Genomic DNA, 22,352 nt, shown 5'->3' with positions numbered 1-22,352 from the left:
CTCTGAGATTTCTGATCATCACAGGTCTGCTCAAACTGGCTCTGTTTTCTCATGTTTATATCCACAAAATGAGGACCTGGTCAAAGGCTAGAGAGCACTGCAGACAGCATTACACTGAAATGTCCTCGGTCTTCAGCAGTAAGGAGAATAGCGCACTTCTTAGCGTTACAGGAGAAAATAACCAAAGGAGGCCTAATGTCTGGATCGGCCTCCACAAGGATGATAATGACAAGTGGATGTGGTCGGATGGGAGACCTGCATCTTTCTTCAAATGGGGAAAAGAAAATGCAACAGCACAAGCAGATAGATGTGTGATTCAGACTAAGAATGGCTGGCGAAACGAGAGTTGTGCAAGGCCATTTTCATCCTACTGTTTCAAAATGGAGGCTGTCCTGGTGAAGGAAAACAAGACATGGGAGGAGGCTCTAGAGTACTGTCGCGACCGGCAGAGCGATCTGGTCAGTCTGATGTTTGAAGCTGCTCAGGAGGAAGTCCTGAAGATAAGCAACGACAGTCAAACGGCTCGGGTGTGGACTGGCCTGCGCTACCTGGCTGACAGCTGGCTGTGGGTGGATGGGGAAAAGATGATGTACCAGGCCTGGAGGGGGGACGAGATGCCGCGTTGCCCTGCCCTGAGGCACCGCTGTGGGACGTTATTACTGAAGGAAGAGCACTGGGAGAGCTGGGACTGTACCAAGAAACTCAACTTTGTCTGCTATAAGTTTGGTGGGGGTAACTGAGGAATACTTGTGTGTGCTGTGAGGGTTAGATTCAGACATGTTAGCAGCAGTAGGAGTGGCATGTTGTAATTGTTACACAAAAGGAATTATACTTTTTTCTCTGAGCATTAGGATAGGTATATCTGATTTAGGGTTGACTACATTTTTAGACCATGCATTTTGAAATAATAACATTGCCTTTAAATGTAATAACTGAAAAGCAGAGCACTGAGGCATTGAAAACTTCATCTATTTAACTGGACAGATGTCTAGAGGAATGACTCCATCAAACAGTGTGGACACAGTCTGCATATTGTCTAAATCAGGGGGTTCCCAATCTTTATAGACCTCCATTGGGGAGCCCTCTTGCACACAATGATGACAAAAATTAAACAACAACTTTTTTCAAATAATTCCTTGTGATTACAGCGTTTCCTACACATAGATGATTCTCGGGCAGACCACCCAGGTATATTTTCTGGACTCTTCTTGTTATTTTTAACAGTCTGTACAGGATAATTTCCACCAACAAGAGAGGCGACTAGTACATCCCTCCGCTGAATGCAATATTTTAGCCTTTTACTGAGGATGTACATGATTTGATGATGCTCCAAGGCAAACAATTCTCATCTGATTAAATGAAAGTTATAATTGCATGTAGCTGACTGGTCTAAATTCAAGTAAATATAAACTTAAAACAAAAAGTAAGGCAATTTGTGTTTGGTACAACATTTCTTTGTTGTAACAAGGCTTCTTGGTAATGAATTTTATACCATTGGAAAGCCTGTTTATTACCCTTTTAAAGGTGCAGTGTGTAAAACTGAAAATCAACAGCTAGAAGTGGGTTCTAGATTGCATTTCTCTGCTGGAAACTGTGGCAACCGCAGCTGGCATTATGTAAAATATTTGCTATTCTGAAGATAAAAGGATTTAGTCCAACAGTTTCAGAAAGAAAACATGCAGTTACATTAATTATGGGTCAAAAAATGCTTATTTCATCTAATTTAAAAGCTAAAGTGGTACAGAGCCGAGAGCCGTTTGGAAGCTGAAAGAGCTGCCTCTTCTTGCTGAACTGAGCCGAATGATCCAGATCTCTGAAAAGAGCCGTAATTCCCATCACTAGTCTCCTGACCGGCTTTGGCATCAATTTTAGATAAAACACCACCATTAACAATCTAAGGCAGCAGTAGTCTACACAAGAATAGGGTATGCGTTCCATCAATCACCTTCTGAAGATTTTCTGAAAAGTCCTGCCCTTCCCAAACGTTATCTATTGGAGCTTTCCCAGATGAATGTAAAATATATTCATGCAATGGATATATGAGCTGATCTGGCGTATCACATTTGCTGTTTCCTGCTGACAGGTCTTTATGTTTTAAGCTTTAGGGTTCTACAATTCTTAACCCACAGACATAAGGGACAGCACAATTACACACCACAAAAACTAACCACTCTGCCAGAACACAGAATTCAGTCTGGCATTTCAGTAGACTTCCCAGATAATTGCACTCAGCCGTATACTTGGTTTTAACTTAGTCTTGTTAATCATATGACAGTAATACCATATTCAGCAAGAAAATACTGTGAAGATTCAGTCAGTTTAAATTTGAGGAGCTTTCACATTCTGCTTGGACTGTTTAAAACAGGAAAAAGTAGGTGATAAATCTGCAGCTTAACAACACAAAAGTGTTGTTCATGCTGCCTCTGCTGGTGATGGTCCAGCGCTAATGTCAGCAACAGCAACCTTTGGGACCTATTCAGTTAAACAGCCCATGGTCACAGGGTCACCTATATTCTGGGAGCGATACTCTGGAGAGGAGAAAGTCTGTGAAAAGCCTTTCTCCATGCCCATGTATGTGTACGCTGCTTAAAGCCACAGCAAATTAACCAGCGCTGTCACTCCAGCTGATGTGACTTTTTTCCACCCTTGTTGCTCCTCTCTGACAGTCCATACATGCCTGCTGTAACGCTTCACTTACCAGGCCGCCAGCTACAGCCTAACACTGTACAGAGGCTATAAAGCTGAGTGGGTGCGAAGGTCAGTGCTGTGTTTGCTGATAGGAGAGCGGCAGTGACTCTGAACAAGGCCGTGTCACCACAACACTGAAGATCTCTCCAACAACAACAACAAGCATCAGGACGTGTGTTAACCATCACATTATACCACAGAGTCCTGTATGAGAAATGGATATTATCAGATGCATCATCGTACAATTTAAAGCACTAAAACACAAACAAAGCAGCTTTATTGTGAAGGAGGAGCACTGAAAGAGCTTTTAAATAATTTTCTTGGTTCTCTCCTTGTACAATGGTTTCCTTCCACATACTAAAGACATGCTGGTTAGGTTAACTGCTACCTCTATAACCGGGCATACGCTGAGATTTCAGTCCAACTTCTTAACAGGTTTAATGAGATGTCAGCTCACATCATGTGAATTAAGTCCACTTCACACCTAGTGACTTTTCAAGCAATTTTAAAGTGGCAGACTAAATTCCACAGAGTAAAATCGTGAGAGTCTTTCTGAAGTCGCAGCGCGCTCCTGTGATTTCAGTTATCAGGTGTAAGGCGATCATTAAAGGGGACATATTTTGCAAAAATCACTTTTTCAGGCTTTTCTAACAAAAGTACGTACCCCTGGCCTGTCCACATCCCCTCAAATAACAGAAAAATCTATTCCCTTCCCCCCTCTCTTTCTCCACCTTTAAAAAAATGTGTCCTAAAACAAGCCATTCTCAGATTTTAGCCTCAGGATGTCTCATGTGGAGAAAGCACCCGCCCCCAGGTTTGGTTGGCCCTCCCCGCTTGAAAGAAAGTTCCGCCCTCCTCTACTGATCTTCCTCTCAGCTGCCAGCTGAGATGCTGGAGAGCTCAGTGGGTTAACTTGCTGACTTTTGTCTGGGAGACTGATGGTTCAAATACCAGTCAGGTCCTTAACTTTGGATAAAAGTGTCTGTAACATCAGGGGTGCCACATCCAATTCCTAAGCAGGGTGTGGTCAGGGGCGGAGTCAGATAGCTGATTACCGTTTAAAGCCAAAGACACAGAAACAGCTAGTTCTGAGGGGGGTTTTTAGACATGCAAAAATCCTATACTAGAGTGTTTTTCAGCAACAAACTTCACAGGCATGTTTTTGGGACCTCTGAGAACAATATAAACTTGTCTTAAAAGGGTAAAATATGTCCCCTTTAATTGTCTTCTCCAGGCTCAAAGCTATAACTACCCCCTTGGTTAACCCCCTTCACTTTGTACAAGTCAGCAGCAAGAGGTAAGCAGACACAGAGAGTCCGCCTGTATCTTAAATAAGATGGGGCCTTTACTATCAGCAACACCAAGCTCAAACAGCACAAATGGCATTTCAGCTCCTCTGGTATAAACCGACTCACACCACGAAATTTAGACCCAGACTCAGACTGAACTAGACCACCTCTGGTTCTGCTCATTCACTTTCTCACTCGCCAAACACACATACGCATATAACCAATCACGAACAGACATACGCCACCAGTATACCATTACATTTATGTTGTTGGTACACAGGAAAATCTGGGGTGTAATTTTTCCAGTTACATATATTTTACCCCCAAAACAGTACAATTTACACTTTTTGAGTGTATTTATTAGCAGCCACTGCCAGAGTTTGTGTAGAAACACGTGGAGTAAAACTCTAACCAAACCCACTAAAATTTGAATCCAGGAGCCATCACTCATGGACAGTCACGGCTACAGATAATCCTCGGCAATCGAGATCTCCTAACCTCTTGATGAACTCGACACCTGTGTACAACAGCTTCTAGTCAGGTAACCTGGCTCCTCTTCAACCTTTGAATCTAGGGATTTTTCAGTAAGTTTCTCTTTTCTAATTTCAGTTGGTCCTCTTTTTTGCAGTGTCTACATCTCTTTGTCAGTTCTTCTGCCAACCACCAGCCAGAACATTCACTGTTGTTTTTACTATTGTTGTTATCAAATAAACTCACCTCATGCTCTGCTCCTGGATCCTTGTCAAATCTGCAATAGAATTAATTCTTTATTTTAGAAAATTAAGTCTAATATTGATATATAGGCAAAAAATGTCTTCTGATGTTCTTCCATTAATAGGTGGAAAGGAGGCCAAATTGTTTATTTAGGGTAAAATGTAGCTCTATATGAGGAGAAACGCCAATATATTAAGAGTAAGATACAGATCTACATAAAGCATTACCCATGTCTTTATAGAAAAATAGCTCTATTATTGTAGGAAATATTTCTAAAACAGCTCTATACAGTAAGGAAAACAGGTGTTTTGAGTAAAAACAGCTTAGTAATGAGTAGGGCTGTGCAATTAATGGAAAATTAGATTAAATCACAATATGGCATGTTGCAATTTTCAAATCGCAGAAGTTGCAATATTTCTTAACCTGAAATTTGTGTCCAAATACTGGTTTAAAACCTTTTTGCAGCATTAGAGATGTTATGCATTTAATATGCAATTATTCTGGGACATTTTTTTAGAATAGTCTACAAAAAACATACAGTGCTTAACAAATTTATTAGGCCACCTGTCATGTTGGTCTCAGAGACCATCCAGCATCATGAAGCGCTTTAATGCGGACTCTTTCATTTTCAGTGAGCTCTCCACGTTTTACCATTTTGAATAGGAATGAGGGATTTCAAACTGAATTCACCCAAATTTGAGCCGGCTCACTGGGCTTCTCTGAGAAGTCAGAAATTAATCAAGCATAACATTCAACCACTAAAACTCATTTTTCTCTTCAAGAATGCAAGTCAATAACTATAATTTGACATATTAATCAAGAAATAATAATGTGCTTTACTATTTTTTCAGGTTTTTTTGTAAATTAGTAAATTTAAAAAAATCATGGATAACAATAATAATTATATTTTAGCATTAAAAAATATAATTTGGGTTAAAGAGCTTCTACACATTGGTGTATTAACCACTGCAGAAACATAAAAAATGATTTTGGTTTGATCAATTTTTACCAATGCTGTTAACTTAGGCCAGCTGTGGCATAAACCTTACTTGGGTGGTGGTCTAATAAATTTTTTTAAGCACTGTACTTTCTTCATTTTTGAACATTTTTCTGATTAAATATAAGGATGACATATAATCATCATTCCCTTCAATACAAAATTTCACATCTATTCTGCAACACAAGTCAAAATCATCACAATTAGATGTTTTTTCAAAGTTGTTCAGCCCTAGTTGTATCTAATATTGTGTTGGTTATGATATAGAAAGATTTATTTGTTGGTGTTGGTTGGAAAATATATCAGATGAGTAGACTATGCTCTGTACTACTGTTAGCTGTAGAGGTGTTTTTATTTTACTCATCATGGAGTGCATAATCATAGTTAAAAGTTAAATAAAACACTTCTTAAAGAAAAAAACAAATCTGAAAACATTACTCTGAGTTATATTTTAAGTCAAATTTATTCATTTTAAGTTAAATCTATTCAGGTAAATTTGCTGTGATATGCCTACTTATTAATGTTTGTTTATTTTCTTTATTTAAATGTTTCAGTGCCAATGTGTATTTGTTTTTGTTTATTTGAGAATCATATAAGGCGCTAATTTTTTTAAAGGGGTCAAATTTAATGACAGTGTGGCAGCATAAAAACAGTGAGCAACATGTGATTTGAGCAAGCACGGCAAAACGAGTACTGTACCTCCATCTACTGGAATTCCCTGTCATTTCACCTGTTAGGCTGATTTTCTACAACATACAGGGGGGAACACAACACCGATTCATCCCAGGGGATTGTTTTAAAATTAACTTCATTTTTGACCAACATAGATTCATTTTAGACTGAAACTTGGCTTTAAAATCTGCCCACTGCAGTGTTCAACAGGTTATTAGGAAAAAAATGACGTCTTTTGACGCGGACCAGCTTGCTTTCTTTCTAAATTAGTGGAGGTTTTTGTTGTTTTAACACGTCTTATCTCTCTCTTCTGGCCATTTTACTGCCTTCCTGGCCCAAAACAGTAACATACAACCGCTGACAACATATTCCATACTTACTCGACATGCCATGAGACGTTTTGTACCGAGGGAGGAGCGGTTACGCCACACAGCACTTATGTTTGTTCCTAGTTCATTTAGGGCGTTACTCAGAGGGCCGGCGGTCTCCCGCCAAAACGTCGATGACAAAACGTGATGCGTAATTACCGTAAGTCCCAGAAAAGTGGCGCTGAGTCATGCTAGCTACCGTAAATCACGATTAATTACTACTCTTGACTGTTGATGCTCATAACTCACATACATATGACAATAAAAAGAACAAAAAGGGAGCTAGGAGACATTACTACTCAGGCCAAACAGCAAAAATGTTGTGTTTCCTGTGTTTTCAGTGTTTTTCTTCGATAAATTGCATCTGTCTTTACTTCTTTTAAGGTAGCCTGATAAGTAAAGATCTACTATCTCCTTGGGGGGCCTCTGTACCCAAAAAACAGCTTCTTAACGTCAAAATGTGGGACATTAGGGCAAATTAAAGCAGCCTGTTCAATACTGTATACTCTTACTTTAATTCCAGTGTAATATACCTTGTAAATTCAGGATATTGGTAAAGCTAGAGCAGTGGTTCCCAACCTTTTTCCATTCAAGGTTCTTCCTTTACTTCTTTCTTACAAACACTAAGCCCTGCCAGGACCCGCATACAAGAATTAAGCATTTTTGTTGCTTCATTGATAAAATTCCAACAGAAAAGTTCTTTCTTTCCCTAAACTATTTGTGGTAATCATGATTTTTTTTCTTTTGTGCAATTCAAATGTTGACATCCTCACAGCAGACAGCCCCCTTCCCCACAACATTGGTGGTCCAGACCCCAGGTTTTAAACCAGTGTGGCAGGGCTTATCAAACATTATGGAGTCACTCCACTCCCTCTGTTGAACCATTCATTTGTACAATACTGCCACCCGCTGGAACCAAAACAACACTGCAACACATAAACCATTTTTGTCTTGTCACTGTACATTGCTGCATGAGTGATGGATTACAAAGCACCATCACAAAAGAAACCACCTTACCTTTTATATTTAAATTACATTTATTCAATGGATAGAAAGGCATGTAAAATAGCACTGACACCTACAGTTTATTAGAGACTGGATGGAGGTGAGAAAGTAAATCATAAGATACCTAAAGAGGATACTGACTGGTCTTTACTAGATTAAACTTAAGAATGATGTGTATGAGCAAATAGAAGTGAAAGTTTTCAGCATTTTATGAGGAAAATTCACAGAAAGTATGCAAAATATACAGCCGATAACGTTTATTTTTTAGCTCATAGAAAAGAAATAAGCTGTTTTAACACTGTAATGTACAATAAAATATTCAAAGACGCTGGGATTTGCTTTGTTTCGTGTAAATGATGCTCGTGTCTGCCTTTAAATAAAGTTTTAATGTTATTTGGAAATGTAAAAAACAGGAAAAGAAAAAAAGATCATAAAAGTAGGACACAGACATAAAGTTACATCAATGAAAAGGAAAGAACAGAAATACCTCATGACTTCCTCATCTTCATAAATCACTGGTGGTTAGACTTAAAATAGTTATATCTAAATGACCAGTTATAAATTCACTTATAATCAAAATATAGAGCCTACTCAATCAAAATCAAAATGGGTGGGGCAGTTAAACACCGTCTATATTTCATTATCTGGTTACTGAAAATTAAAAACTTTTCTGCACCCTTGCTTGGATAAATTCTTCTACTTTAGATGTGAGATCTCGTTGGTGGTCATTGTAAAACTGATATATTCCCCCAAACTTAAAAGGGATGTACTTTATTAACAAAAGCAGTAAGAACTGTGTTCATTTGATGTTTTACGGCATACATTTGGGTGAACGGGACAGTGCTACAAAGGCTTCTGATGTGAAAAAATATCAACATTGCACTAGAAGATATTTGTGCATGCTCCAGTTGTGTCTCCTGACACCTTAATGTGTGCAGACCCCTAAGAAACCACAAGACTATAAACAATTAACCTGGTTTACCTTTTGTTCACTGCTTGCTAGAAAAAAAAGCCCAGTAAAATCTTTCATGGCTATTTTAAACTAAAACAGTAACCTGGCCTTACATTAACAACATATAACCAATAAAAAGAGCAAAACTTTACACAAATATGTAAAACAGTACTAACAGTAGCTTTATTAACTGATCAACTGTCCCTGTCCCAAACACCAGAAGGTTCTAGGAGTGTTATAAGAACAAACCTTTTAGAGGTGCTAAGCTCCTGAAGACAATATTATATATGCAGAAATATTTAAGTGTTCAGTATGCCTACCAAAACCTCGATATCACAAGTGATATTTATTTAAATCATTTTTCAAATTAATGGTTTCACTCTACAAAATGTGCACATTTTAAATGGAATATGCCACAGTTCATCATCATTATCCAGCACGCTTACCTGCCCATCACAGATCAGCACCTTTACCAGCCTGATCACATGACCATTACAGTTTTTTCAAAGCCTATATTTGGCAAAAGTGAATAAACACGCCTGAGTTATTGCAGACAATTTTGAGATCAAATATATGTATAGCTTAGTCCTTATTTTCTGCCACTTTTTGTCAGAATGCATGTATCTTTAATTTTTCACTGAACATTATTCTTTAAAAAAGAGCCATCAGATAATAATTCTTATCCTATCTTATCTTATCTTATCTTATTCATACATTATGGCATAATCGTTTGACATAGTGTTGATTATTACAATGCTTTATTAAAAGTAGCTATGGAATAAGAAGATATTTACTGAATACCTGTCAGATTTTAAAATTCTATAATTTTGAGGGGACAGAGCTCAAATTTAGGGGTGTTTCAATATCCCTAAAGGATCTAAAATTGACTATCCTAGTCTTATCATATCTTATCTCCCAAAAAGTTACCACACTTTTTTGTCAGGCCCCCCTTTAGCTGAAGGGAAATATTTTCAGCCCCCCCACCCCCACCCCTCCCCTCATATCAAATTGTAAAAACATGTAAATGTACAGCAAACACACTGGCAATTACAACTTTTGCACACAAATCCCTCTTCCTCTTTTTTATTTTAGAATTTACCACAACATAAAACCTTAAAAATGTGAGTTTTAAAATTATGACCCTCTGTAGATGAACAGTAAATACAAACTTAACAAACATCTTTAAGATTTCTAAGTCCTGCAATAATTTCAGTGACTTTGTGGGCTTTTTTGGTTACAGAAATCTTGAGTTTTGGGTGCAGCTGCAAGTAACAATCTCAGGCCATTTTCAATGTTCAGCTTTGATTTGATTTTTGTCTGAATTGAAACAACAGCTTAAAAAAATGTTCTCACACAGGTAGGATGACGCAAGAGGGAAGAGTGCTGCCAAGGCTCTCAATGACAATGTTGAATCAGAGGTGCCATCAATGAACTGCTCCTATTCTATAATGCTGAAGTCATCAGCTTGTGTTTCTTAGCTTTGCCTTGCCGCACCCCCACATCATGACCTCACACCCCCCTGGGGTGTCCCACGGCCCACTTTGGAACCACTGTCTTATCTTATCTTATCTTATGGTATCTTATCTTATCTTATCTTATCTTTTGGTATCTTATCTTATCTTATCTTATCTTATCTTATCTTATGGTATCTTATCTTATCTTATCTTATCTTTTGGTATCTTATCTTATTTTATCTTATCTTATCTTATGGTATCTTATCTTATCTTATCTTATCTTATCTTATGGTATCTTATCTTATCTTATCTTATCTTATCTTATCTTATGGTATCTTATCTTATCTTATACATATAAGATATTTGTTTGACATAGTGCTGATTATAACTACCCTTTATTTAAACAAAAATTGCTAGAGAACAAGAAAATATTTACCAAATACCTGTCAGATTTATAAATGTAGTTGTTGATATTTTTAGGGGTGCAGAGATCAAATTTAGGGGATGCTTCAGCCTCCCTTAAAGGGTCATGTTCCAATCAACCAAATTTGACCAGAAAATAATAGTTTTGGACCATTTTCCTCAATAAAAACAGAACATGATTAGACTTTATGTTCTTCTATAATGGACAGTCAGTATGTTCAGTGTTACAGAACTGTATCATGTACTGCAGGGGTTCTCAAACTTTCAGCCTAGTAAGGCTGCCAGAGACCAGGAACCCCAGTGAAGGTGGTTGAAGGATGTTGAACACAGCTGTGCAAATCCAAGAATAGTCATGCGCAGATTTATATTTTATGGATTTTTTAAACATTGCTTTGATTTTAGCACAAATCTCAACAGATGCCCAGGTTTGTGTTCTACATTTAACTCATTTCATGCATATATTTTTTATTTTAAAAAATAGGGAAAATATACAAATTGAAATCATTCTAAAATATTCTGTTTTGGAAGGCATCCTCCTCTCAGTGTCTCGCGACTTCCAAGAGGGTCCCGACCCGCACGTTCAAAAATTGGATTACACACACAAAACACAGGGTATATAATGTACAATATAGCACTTAATAGGCATACCTTTATTATATAATAGCCTCATAATAAGCGGTATAAGATGACATCTTTCTTATAAATCTATATGAAGTCACATCTTGCAAATGTGCATTTTTATTTACAGGAAATAGCCTCCTGTAATCTCCCAAAATAAATACATTAAGAGTAAACACCAGCTGGTTTTTAATACTATGGCTGAAAAAAGGAAAAAAGGATAATAGGATCTAGACACGACATCTGGTAGCTGCGTCAAATTGAGGTAATTTACGGTAAAACGTCGCCTCATTATACCATGTGATCTGAGCGATGTTTGTAAACATGCGTCAGCCACATGTGATTCTGGCGATGAGGAAACACTCTCCAGCAGCCTGGCCAACCAGCGGCCGGGGGAGTGTCAGGGGCGGGGTTCCCGTGTTGCGCTATGGAAAATCATTACGGGGATACACTTCGATGAATGTGCGCTCAGAGATTGATAAAACGACAACAAGGCCGAAACGGGAGCCGGGAAGGCTGAGGGAGGACCGGGTTTGAACGGTGCCGGCTGGGGAAATGGATGAGACTTGATTCAGCGCGGGTGGGAAACATGCCTGGGATAAACACGTAAGTTATTTATGTTATTATAGGGCGACGACGACATAATGCTGCGTATGTTGCGTAGAGAATACCACTATGTAATTCATAACCACTCGAGTGTTGAGTGAAAGGTGACAAAAAAGAGCGGCACGGTCCAGAAAACAAGAGTGGGAATAATAGCAAGAAAGAATAAAAGTAAGGTGTTTCCAGGCAGGGAGGGCGTGAGTGCTCGTTCACAAAAAGGATTTAAACACTTTTTTAATATCGCGAGTGTTTCATCATCGACATGACAACAGGTAAATTAAACTGCGTCAGCGCCAGGGACCGTCAATCCTCGTGAAGTCCGGTGGGAATTTCCGCCGCGATGGTTGAACATGTTGTCACAGCGTTACTTGTGCTCGCTTTCCAACTTGACTCCTGCCTGGATTTCATGTTAAAATATGGATGTAAACAAAGCGTGGAGTCGGCGGGCATGGCGTGTGAAGCAAGAGCCCGGAATAGGATGCTGCGCAAGAGATGGACAGTGCGTAATCCTGTTGTGGGAGAGGACGATATTACGCAGTTCATACTGGCACGATCATCCAACACCTCATGTTTTTTAAACTCGTGCTTTAAGAAATCCTCAACTCTTTATGTACCTATTGAGTGTACAGTTTCCAAACATGGTCACAGAATGAAGCACAGGCTGTTCTTTTGCTCGTGCCATCTCACAGGAGGAAAAAACTTCACATTCAAGTGAGCCACACAATAGTGACGCAGCTTGTTTTATTTTAGGGATGCCAGACAACATCTGCTGCGTCACAGAGATCCCAGGAGGTCTTTAATAGTAATCTGGTTTTTAGTGCGCACTTCAAATGATGAAAACAAGTTATATTTCCCAACTATAGAGGGGGCTGCTGAGCAGGACATTTACTCTGTTATCTCCTATAAGAGGATGTTTACATACACATACCCCCTCTTTTTTCCTTCAATATCCTTTGTTTTCTTTATCTTTTCTTACCTTTTCCAACCCGCTCTGTGTTGTTTTAAAGTTCCCATCCAGCATATTTGTCTCCCTTTACTCCAGCTTGTAATGCACACCTGCCACGACACAATAGGACCCTGACACGCCTGATGTGATGTCACAGTAGTAGATGACACTTTCCTCAAGACCCTATGAGAAGGAAGTCATTGTTCTTCCTGCTGCTCACCTGCCAAAGGGGCGGGAGATGACGCTGAAAATGAGGCACAATTCTTGTAAAGTGGATTTGTTCAGTCAGTGGGTGAATCAGCAGTCGGCCTCACGAGTTGCTAAACCACTGGCAAAGAGAGAGAAGGGGGAGAAACAGAGGGAGAGAGAAGAGGGGAGGGGAGAGACAGGGAGCTTTAGAGCTTTAATTATGTGTACTGAATAGAAACTTGACTCCCGAGGGAAAGTCACTATGGTAGTTTTGAAACAAACAGGTAAAGGTCACGAGAGTAATCACCAGCTAAAGAGTATCTTAATAGAGAACATCCTACATGCTCATATGGATTAGTCTAACAGAATGAAAAGTACAAACAAACTTACGAGGATATACTTTTATATTTACGGTCAGTATCGTGTCTTATGCTGTCGTAATGTTTACTCTCTTCCGAGGCCGAACTCTGGAACAAGTGACCCACTTTCACAGACAAGGAAACGTGACCTCAATAGTTATTTTGCTGTTCTTTCAGGGAGGGGCGCTGCCTCTCAAGTCAAACAAACAGAAAGGTCCAGAACAAATGGGCTAAATGGGTTAAAGCTGCTTTCATTCAGAGAAATGTTCAAATAACGCTTCTAAAAAAGACCAATCCTTGCTTTTTCAGCTGGAGCAAATGCAATTCAGCAGAGCCAAAATGCAGCAAACAAGCGCGTTGGAGAGACCCCAGAGAGGGAGAAGAAGTGCGACTCCACTGATGGATGTGTTCACAGCAGGTGGGGCGGCATCACCTGTAGCCCACACAGACTGCAGAGATCAGAGGGAACCGGTGAGCGACCCACTGCCTTTAAAACAGACTCGTCCTACACACACAGCGATTATAGAACAGCAGGTGGCTCTGAGCCAAGAGATGACAGTGCTAAAATTAAACCCAGAGCACTGCTGGCCTCGTCAGGAGATGATGATGATGATGATGATGTATTAATAGACAAGTGTGAGGCAGCGTTCATTTGCAGGTGTCATTAGAAGCACCTTACAGGCTGCAAAACAGGCAAAAACACCTGTAAGCAACTCTGCAGAGACCCAGGAGGTTCACCTCCTTGCTCACATGATTAATGGTATAGCATTGGCCAAATTAGATGATACATTGTTATATTATCTGTCATAGAATAATAAAATGCCCATTATTTTTATGATTCAATTCCACTCTAAAACTTTATTTTTCCCCAGGAGGTCATTTAAAGGCACAAGGAGCAGAAGCATAAAAAGAACTAAGACCAACAGGAATGGCAAAGACAGTGCAAAATAGACGATAGATACGTAAACAGAGCAGTTATTCTTTATAATACTACTTGTACATCAGTAAAACAACAGATAAGCATTAGAAAAGCCACAGTCATCACGTACAAAGCATCATTAATTAAAGAAACGAGAGGAAAATAGAAGAAATAAAAAGACAGCTGCAGCTTCAGCTTCAAGTTACTCCGTATGAAGCCTTAAGACGTCAACTTATCAATCTATAATCTAAAGTTTTTCTTTGAGTTTGTAAACATTGAGTTTGGTTTTGATCAGGATTCAGAATCTGTTTTTTGAGTGAGTCTGATAGCGTGTAGGATCAGGGCTATCATCTGCATATAAATTCAATTTCTGCATTGGGAAACCTTTGACTGATACTGCGGATGTAAAATATACATAACAGTGTTCTCAAGACTGAGCCCTGAGGTATGCCATCGTTGACCTCATGATATTTAGCAGTAAAGCCTTCAGCCTGCAAACACTGCAATCTGTTTGATAAATAGTTATAAAACCAATGATTAGATTGACCTGACGGACCATGATCAACAGTTCTGAGGGTTTTAAATATCAATTAATCAATAAAAGGGGCATAAATGAGCCTTAATCTTTACCTTAATGATTCTTCTTTTCTGATGTTTTTGTAATGTTTTACCTGTGCATCAATTAAGCAATTAACATTGTGTTCAAAATGACCTACAATTATTCAATAATGCTTGATGACTTATTAGTTCACTGGTTTAATTATTACTAGATTGATTAAGAATTTACTAATGATTAAATAAAGTTTTACTGATGCTTTAAAGTCTGTTTCAACAGAGCTCTATGAAAGCAGGCTAATAATGAGTAATGTGTTTGTAATAAATAATGCTGGCATAAATGAGGGCGACACTATAAAATACTGTATGCAAAAACCGGAGGAGTTACAAGGAAAGCAAGTCAGTAACTTACTGCTAGTTTACTAGACAACTAATATATAAATTATGTTTGGTACTCAAAACTTCCCGCTAGGATTCTCCATTTTATAAAAGGAGACGTAAAATGAGTAACTAATGAATAGAAAGAAATTATTTAATGATTTAGTATAAAGTAACATCCATTATAGTGATAAACTGAAAGTAAACTGTTACAGAATAAAACTTGATGAAAAGCTTCTCATTAGCTCCCTGTTGTAAGTCGTTCATTATTGATAAATCATAAATTAACTTGTAAATTTAATGAGGTTACCATGTATCTGTTAACTAATAGTTACCTAGCCGTTATTTTATTTATTTCCATGTAACAATGCCAGTTTTGATGTAAAGTAGTAACTTGCCATTTTTTCCTGGTTTTCCAGCAGTTATTTGTCTTCCAGTGAACAAATAGTTAATCCCTCATTGGTATTCTGATTAACTATTGGATTGTTACTCATTTGTTCCCTGGTTAATGAGCAGTTTATTCCTCATTTGTTCCTTGGTTATTTAGCAGTTTTTTCCTCATTTGTTTCCTGGTTAAGTAGCAGTTTATTCCTCATTTGTTCCTTGGTTAATGAGCAGTTTATTCCTCATTTGTTCCTTGGTTAATGAGCAGTTTATTCCTCATTTGTTCCTTGGTTATTTAGCAGTTTATATTCCTCATTTGTTTCCTGGTTAAGTAGAAGTTTATATTCCTCATTTGTTCCCTGGATAAGAAGCAGTTTATTCCTCATTTGTTCCCTGGTTAAGTAGCAGTTTATTCCTCATTTGTTCCCTGGTTAAGTAGCAGGTTATTCCTCATTAGTTCCCTGTTCAAGTGCGGTTTATTTCTCATTTGTTTCCTGGTTAAGTAGCAGTTTATTCCTCATTTGTTCCCTGGTTAAGTAGCAGTTTATTCCTCATTTGTTCCCTGGTTAAGTAGCAGGTTATTCCTCATTTGTTCCCTGGTTAAGTAGCAGGTTATTCCTCATTAGTTCCCTGGTTAAGTAGCAGGTTATTCCTCATTAGTTCCCTGTTCAAGTGCGGTTTATTTCTCATTTGTTCCTTGATAAACAATCAGTTACTCCTCACTTGTTCCTTGGGAAATCAGCAGTAAATCTCTCATTATTCCCTGGTTAAGTAGCAGATTATTTCTTATTTGTTCACCAGTTGATGCACACTTAATTCCTCATTTGGTCCCTGGTAAGGAAACCGGTAATTCCTCATTTTTCCCTGGTAAATAAGCAGTTAATTGCTCATTTGTTCCCTTGTAAATGAGCAGTAAATTCCTCATTTGGTCCCTTGTTAAGGAGCAATTTGTGCTCATAAATTCCTTGTTAACAAGCTGTTGATTCTTTATGCATTCCCTGGTTAATCAGCAGTCAATTCCTCAATTATCTTTGGTTAGTGGGCATTGAATTCCTCATTTGTCCCATAGTTAATGAGCAGTTCCTCATTCCTCATTTCTTTTATGGTTGACATGCAGCTAATTCCTCAATTATCTTAAGTTACTGAGCAGTTAATTCCTCATTTGTTCTCTGGATAAAGAGTAATTTATTCCTCAACTGTTTTCTTATTAACGTGCAGTTGGTTCCCCTTTTTTAATTCTATTAATTATTAAAATTAATTTTACCCTCATTTCTTTCATGGTTGACATGCAGCTAATTCCTCAATTATCTTAAGTTACTGAGCAGTTAATTCCTCATTTGTTCTCTGGTAAAAGAGTATTTTATTCCTCATCTGTTTCTTTGTTAACGAGCAGTTGGTTCCTATTTTGTTTACTGGTTTACAAGCAGTTCCTCTGTCTTTTGTCCTCTGGTTAACTAGCAGCTAGTTATCCATTCATCCTCCGGACAGTGAGCAGTTAATTCCTCATTTGTTCATGCTTAACTAGCAGTAGATTACCTCTGTATTACCTTTTAACTCTACCAGTGCTACAGTAGATTAAAGCTGTCGATTTTACCAGGTTAATAAGAAGTAACTTACCTACTTATGCCAATATTTGTGTTAGGCGTTACCCAAACAGGACATAAGTAAAAGCCTGAACAAATAAAAGGATATTGTAATAATGAACAAATAAAGTACCGAAACGTTTTTTTGAAAACTCATGATCTTAAGCTATATTTATAATAAAAAGCTGTGATGAGCAGAGATGGCACTGCGTAAAACGCACAAAAATAAGGTCAAAATTTTGGTACAGACTTGTTGACTGAGTGCAGGAGTTTTATTTTATTTTCTGGTGATTAAAAACAAGAAATTACCAGCTGTAGGATGTCCAGGACCTTTACTCTTGTTTGCTGTGGTTTCAAAAGAGGTATTGTTATCATTTCATTTAAATAGAAATAAATCAAAGTTTGAAAATCTGGTGTCACGATAGTCTGTAATGGCATTACTCTAACCCTTGAACAGAACATTCCAGTAAGAATGTCTGAAAACACGTCCTCATGAGATTACCCAAAAAAAAAAAAAAAACCTAAACAAAACAATAATAAAACATGTATATTATCTCTAAGTTCTAGGAAACCTGATCATCTCTGTGACAAGACATGCTCCAGGCTCCCTTTAATCTTTATATAAGCCTTTATCTTAAGTTATTCAACTCACAAAGCCACTCCTACTGTCAGCTACAGATGTGATACTTCCTTAAAGGCAGAGCAGGAGCAAGGGAATAGTGTCAAAGTGTTAATCTGCTCTTCCTTCTGCTGCCTTATCGTTTTATTTTTCAAAGGATCAGGCTTTTAACATCTCAAATTTCCCAACATTTCGCAATTTGTTGCTCAGAAGGAAAGATGATGCAATGTAGAAGGAGATATGTAAGCTATTACATAATCCACACATAATGGTACTTTTAGTACTCACTGTCCTAAAGGAGCAGGAAGTGAGGTCTGTGTCACCTTTGGCTTTGATTGGTGCAGTCAAGTTTTGTGTCCTTTTGTTATAATGCTGCTTTTTGTGGTGATACTTATATAACAAGTTTTTAAAAAAATCATCAGTTCAGCTGTGCTGCTGGTTATCACAGCTCTGATGTGTGCAAACTTATTGTTTTTCTATACGCCCAGTCGTTGTATTCATAATTAAATAGTACTTAAATATTAACATCATGCTAAGAAATGTCATTCCTCGGTTTTCTGTGATTGCACAAATGTTGAGAGGTGGTTTAAAAACACATTACCTCGATGAGTTTGCCCCTCTCACTCCTGATAAATTAGGACCTCTAATCTGTAAGAGGATTAACCACCTTCCCCATTTGCACGTGCACACATGCACACAACCCCGCCCCCTCCACTGTGTACACACATAGACTGCCATACACATTCGAGCATTCATGCAGCATGCCTTTAACCTCTCCTACTTTAATATGACTGCTCCGTGGCATGTTTATTCAGGATTATATAATGTATGCAAGTAACTGTACATCAAATCATAAACTTTAATACTTGCTTTATGTCCACTGTGTTATGTAACAGGATGATAGTCAGGTGCTTTAGTTCACAGGTGAGCAAGATATGCATGTAGAGCACAGGTGGAAGAGGGAAGAAGGTTCTTTATAGTAAACATGCCACACCCAGTTTAGTTACTTGAAATGGTTTTATTGTCAGGATTCATTGTTCCAAACAAATGCAGAAAAAAAATCACAAATGTAACGCCACAGCTTTCTGATTTTCAGGGACTGGACCGACATAAACCCTCTGAGGGACATAAAGCCACATCTCTAAGTCAGACAGCCCATTTTAAAGGGGTATTTCAGTATTTATGAAGTTAGGTTGCATGAGGTACTTGGTAGTAGTAGTGGCATTAGCCAGATTTCAGTTAGCATTTCCCCTTTAATTAGGATGTGCTTGGGCAGGCTAGGCTTTAAAGAGCTATGGAGGGGACAGTTGCTTCAATTTATTTAGTAACTTTCAGGTAAAAAAAATGGCCAAAGAACAATGTTGGCCTCAAGCATAGGTCATTTTAAGAAATTTTAAAGTATTTAATTTTTCAACTAGAAAGCTTCTGTGTTTAGCAAACTTCAGGTACTAGCTAACGTGCTCTTCTGCTTCAGCCTGTCTGGTCAGCTATTTGGGTCTGCAGGCTTCATGAAAAGAGACAACAACAAACTAGTCCTTTAAGTGCATTTTTCCTCTTCAACGGCTGGCACAATGTTTTTATATTGTAAACATATTATGCCGACTGTAGGTTGTCTACTTATCAGCCGATAGAGGAAAAAAAGGGACCACTATAAACCTACTTGGATGGCAGATTTACATTCAGCTCCTCTGGTCGGTGTTAATTTTTTCCACTTTATCTAAAGAAAGTTGAAGACGGTCCTTGAAACACCAGCAAGTAGGGCAGGGAACTCTGGATGGGGAGTGATGCAGGCTGCATCCATCTGTGAGCTGCTATCCTCAATCAGAAATGTCACGAAAGACTGTTGTTAAGCCCTATGCATGACAACAGTAGCTCTCCAGGGTTTGTGCGCATGGGCTCACAGTTTCCACACCTGCACCACCAGGTAACTAGAGAGCTCTCCTGCTAATCAGTCTCCGCTAATGTTCCTCTCCTCTCTCTTTGTTGCTGCTGAGTCTCCATCTGTAGAAGCTGTTCCTCTGTGTATTCTGGGCCAGAAAGTATCCCCTCATATTCACAGTAAGGGCACACCATTTTCACTTGAATTAAAATTGCCTGTTTTAGTTTCGTTTTTTAGCTTAGTTTGTTGTTGTTTCATATGAATCCACAGACCTAGTCAGCTGATCAGATAAGCTGAGGCGGAAGAACATAAAGCCAAAGCATGCATTGCAAAATAGTGCCATCACAGACTATCAGGATGAAAAATGAAATGCTTCAAAAAATTTTCGATATAGTATACAATTGCACCAGTGTTGTTTTTTGGTCCACTTTTACTCAAAACTCCCCTATACGCCGAGCAATGTCACCCATCTGTAGCACTGTGTAGTCCCTCTTAAAGGGACAGTTCTCACTGAAATGTCCGGATGCCAATGCTGCTACTATTGCCAAGTACCATATACAACCCAACTTCAAAAAAATACTAAAAAAAATTAATAATTTCAGAAAAAAAGCTAATATAAGCATTTTACAACCTTCTAGCTAGTGTTACTGTTAGCTAGAATTAGTGCGTTGTCAATAAACTCTAAACACTATCAGACTGTTGTTTAGCATTCTAACACTAAACGCTAACATTAAATTAGCTAGCAGTTACTTCTTTTTAAATGTATTTTTTAACACTATCAAATTGTTGAGTTCGCATTCAGCAACCTCTACTCAGCATTACTATCAGGAAGTGGTATAACGTATTCACCCCCTGTATGTTGATGGTATCAAATGAGTGATAACATTTGTTGTTATAACTTGTAATATTGCCTTATATGCTATTCACATTTTGTTGTAGATCAGTCCAGAAGCTATGGTATCAAAATACTTTGATTCATTATTTATTTCCTTGTTGAATGTGAAAACCAGCAGCAGACATCATCAAGGCAACTGTTTCCCTTTATGAGCCTGACATCTGAGTATTATGGCCACTGTTTGAATATGATCAATATACATGTATATATGTAAATGTGTGATATATTTAAATTTGAAATTATCATTTCACAGCGTAAGGTTTACTCAGAAACTGAAAAAAACATACAAATTGTCAAAACAACCTAGCACCATGCCTCATTAGCTTATTTTCAACAATTACTGCTGTTAACATTAAACATTTCCAAGCCAAAATTGCCATTAGCTAAAGTTTTACCCTTTCCAATTTTACTGTTCAACACTGTCAAACTACAGTACCAGTAATCTGCTTCTTAAGAGCTTACATTTTCTGGATACAAATTACAACTTTACAATTGTATCATGGAAAACATTTAAAAATTTAGAATGAGATCCAGCCTCTTCCCAGCTAACATGTTACGAGTTATAGTATTAGCATTTAAGTACTTACTTTATTAATAAGAAATTATGGCATCCCATTTGTATCTTACAGCACTAAACATCATGGTTAGCATTAAGCCAATTTCTAGGTAACGTAAAAATGAAAACTTGATACTTGATACACCTCTCTCTTTTTTTTTTTTTTTTTTTTTACCTTTTTCAGTTTACTTTCTTTTCTTTGTATTTGCTTTTAGACACAAACTAACGTGAGCATTCAACCACTTCCAAGCTAACAGATATGTTATATGCACCTTTTCAAAGCTGTGTAAGACTTTCAAACTGTAAACAGTCAAACACTTTCGAGTCAAAATAACAATTAGTCAAAATTTACACTTTCCAAATTAATCTGACACTATCAAACCAAAGTGTTAGCATTCAGCTACTTAATCACCAACGTGAATAGTGCAAGGCACCTTCATGCTGCCACGTGATGGCGTCTGACTTTAGATAAGTTGGTGATATTACCTTAAATACAGTGTTATGTCCCCCAAGATTTTCACATCTTGTTTGTTCAGTTGCAGACAATTTTCTAACATTTTTACAGCAACATAAAAAAATAAGTTACAAGATAGCAGTTGAGCTCCACAAGCTAACTGTGACTGCAATGGCCACCGTCTGAAAATAGTCAGCTGCATGTCAACATTTATTTCACATGTGAAAATGACCACAGTGTAAAATATAGGATAACCTGACAGACATAGCAGTGACTGAGCTAACAATACTGGATAGCCAGAACTGCATGTATCAAACATTCACTATCAAACTCAAGTTTTACCATTCAGCTACTTCCTAGCTAGTATTACTGTTAGCTAGAAATTACAACTTTGCAGTTTTAACTGCCTAACCGGAATCATAGTATTCAACCACTCACTAGCTATTATGAAGTATCTGAATTCTTTGCTGTTTGTTGATGGTTTTTGTTCATGATTTGTTGTTGTAACTTAAAATATAGCCTGATGGGCCTCCAGGAAATCCTATTGGATGTTAACAGAAATCTAATTGATTGTGTGTTACATATTGTATGGTATGGTAGCACATAGTAGAGTATTGCATGTCTTTGTATTGTATTGTAATGAGTTACCCTGAGATTCCCATCTGTGTCACAACTTGCAGCCTAGAAACAGCAGTATGACTGTATAACATCTGAACATCCCACCGAGATTTCTTGTTCTCCTCCTGGCTTTATGTACGGAAACACTTAAATCACAGAATTTCTTTTATTTAAACACCACATGGGGGATAAGAGACGATACAACAAAGGTGGCGGTCTAGATTTAAGCTCTTTT

The 22,352-nt window shown here is 37.9% G+C and overlaps 1 long non-coding RNA gene across 1 annotated transcript; it reads right to left on the bottom strand.

The window, feature by feature from the left end:
* Positions 1–2,324: 2,324 nt before the first annotated feature.
* Positions 2,325–6,822, bottom strand: LOC121507392. Its single transcript, XR_005991712.1, has 3 exons — positions 6,741–6,822; positions 4,695–4,725; positions 2,325–2,892 (listed from the first exon to the last, which is right to left on the bottom strand). It is a non-coding gene; the product is annotated as an uncharacterized LOC121507392 (long non-coding RNA).
* Positions 6,823–22,352: the final 15,530 nt, after the last annotated feature.

Source organism: Cheilinus undulatus, linkage group 3 (genome assembly GCF_018320785.1).
Source record: "Cheilinus undulatus linkage group 3, ASM1832078v1, whole genome shotgun sequence".
Lineage (NCBI taxonomy): Eukaryota > Metazoa > Chordata > Actinopteri > Labriformes > Labridae > Cheilinus > Cheilinus undulatus.
This window is presented reverse-complemented; position numbering and strand designations above follow the sequence as displayed.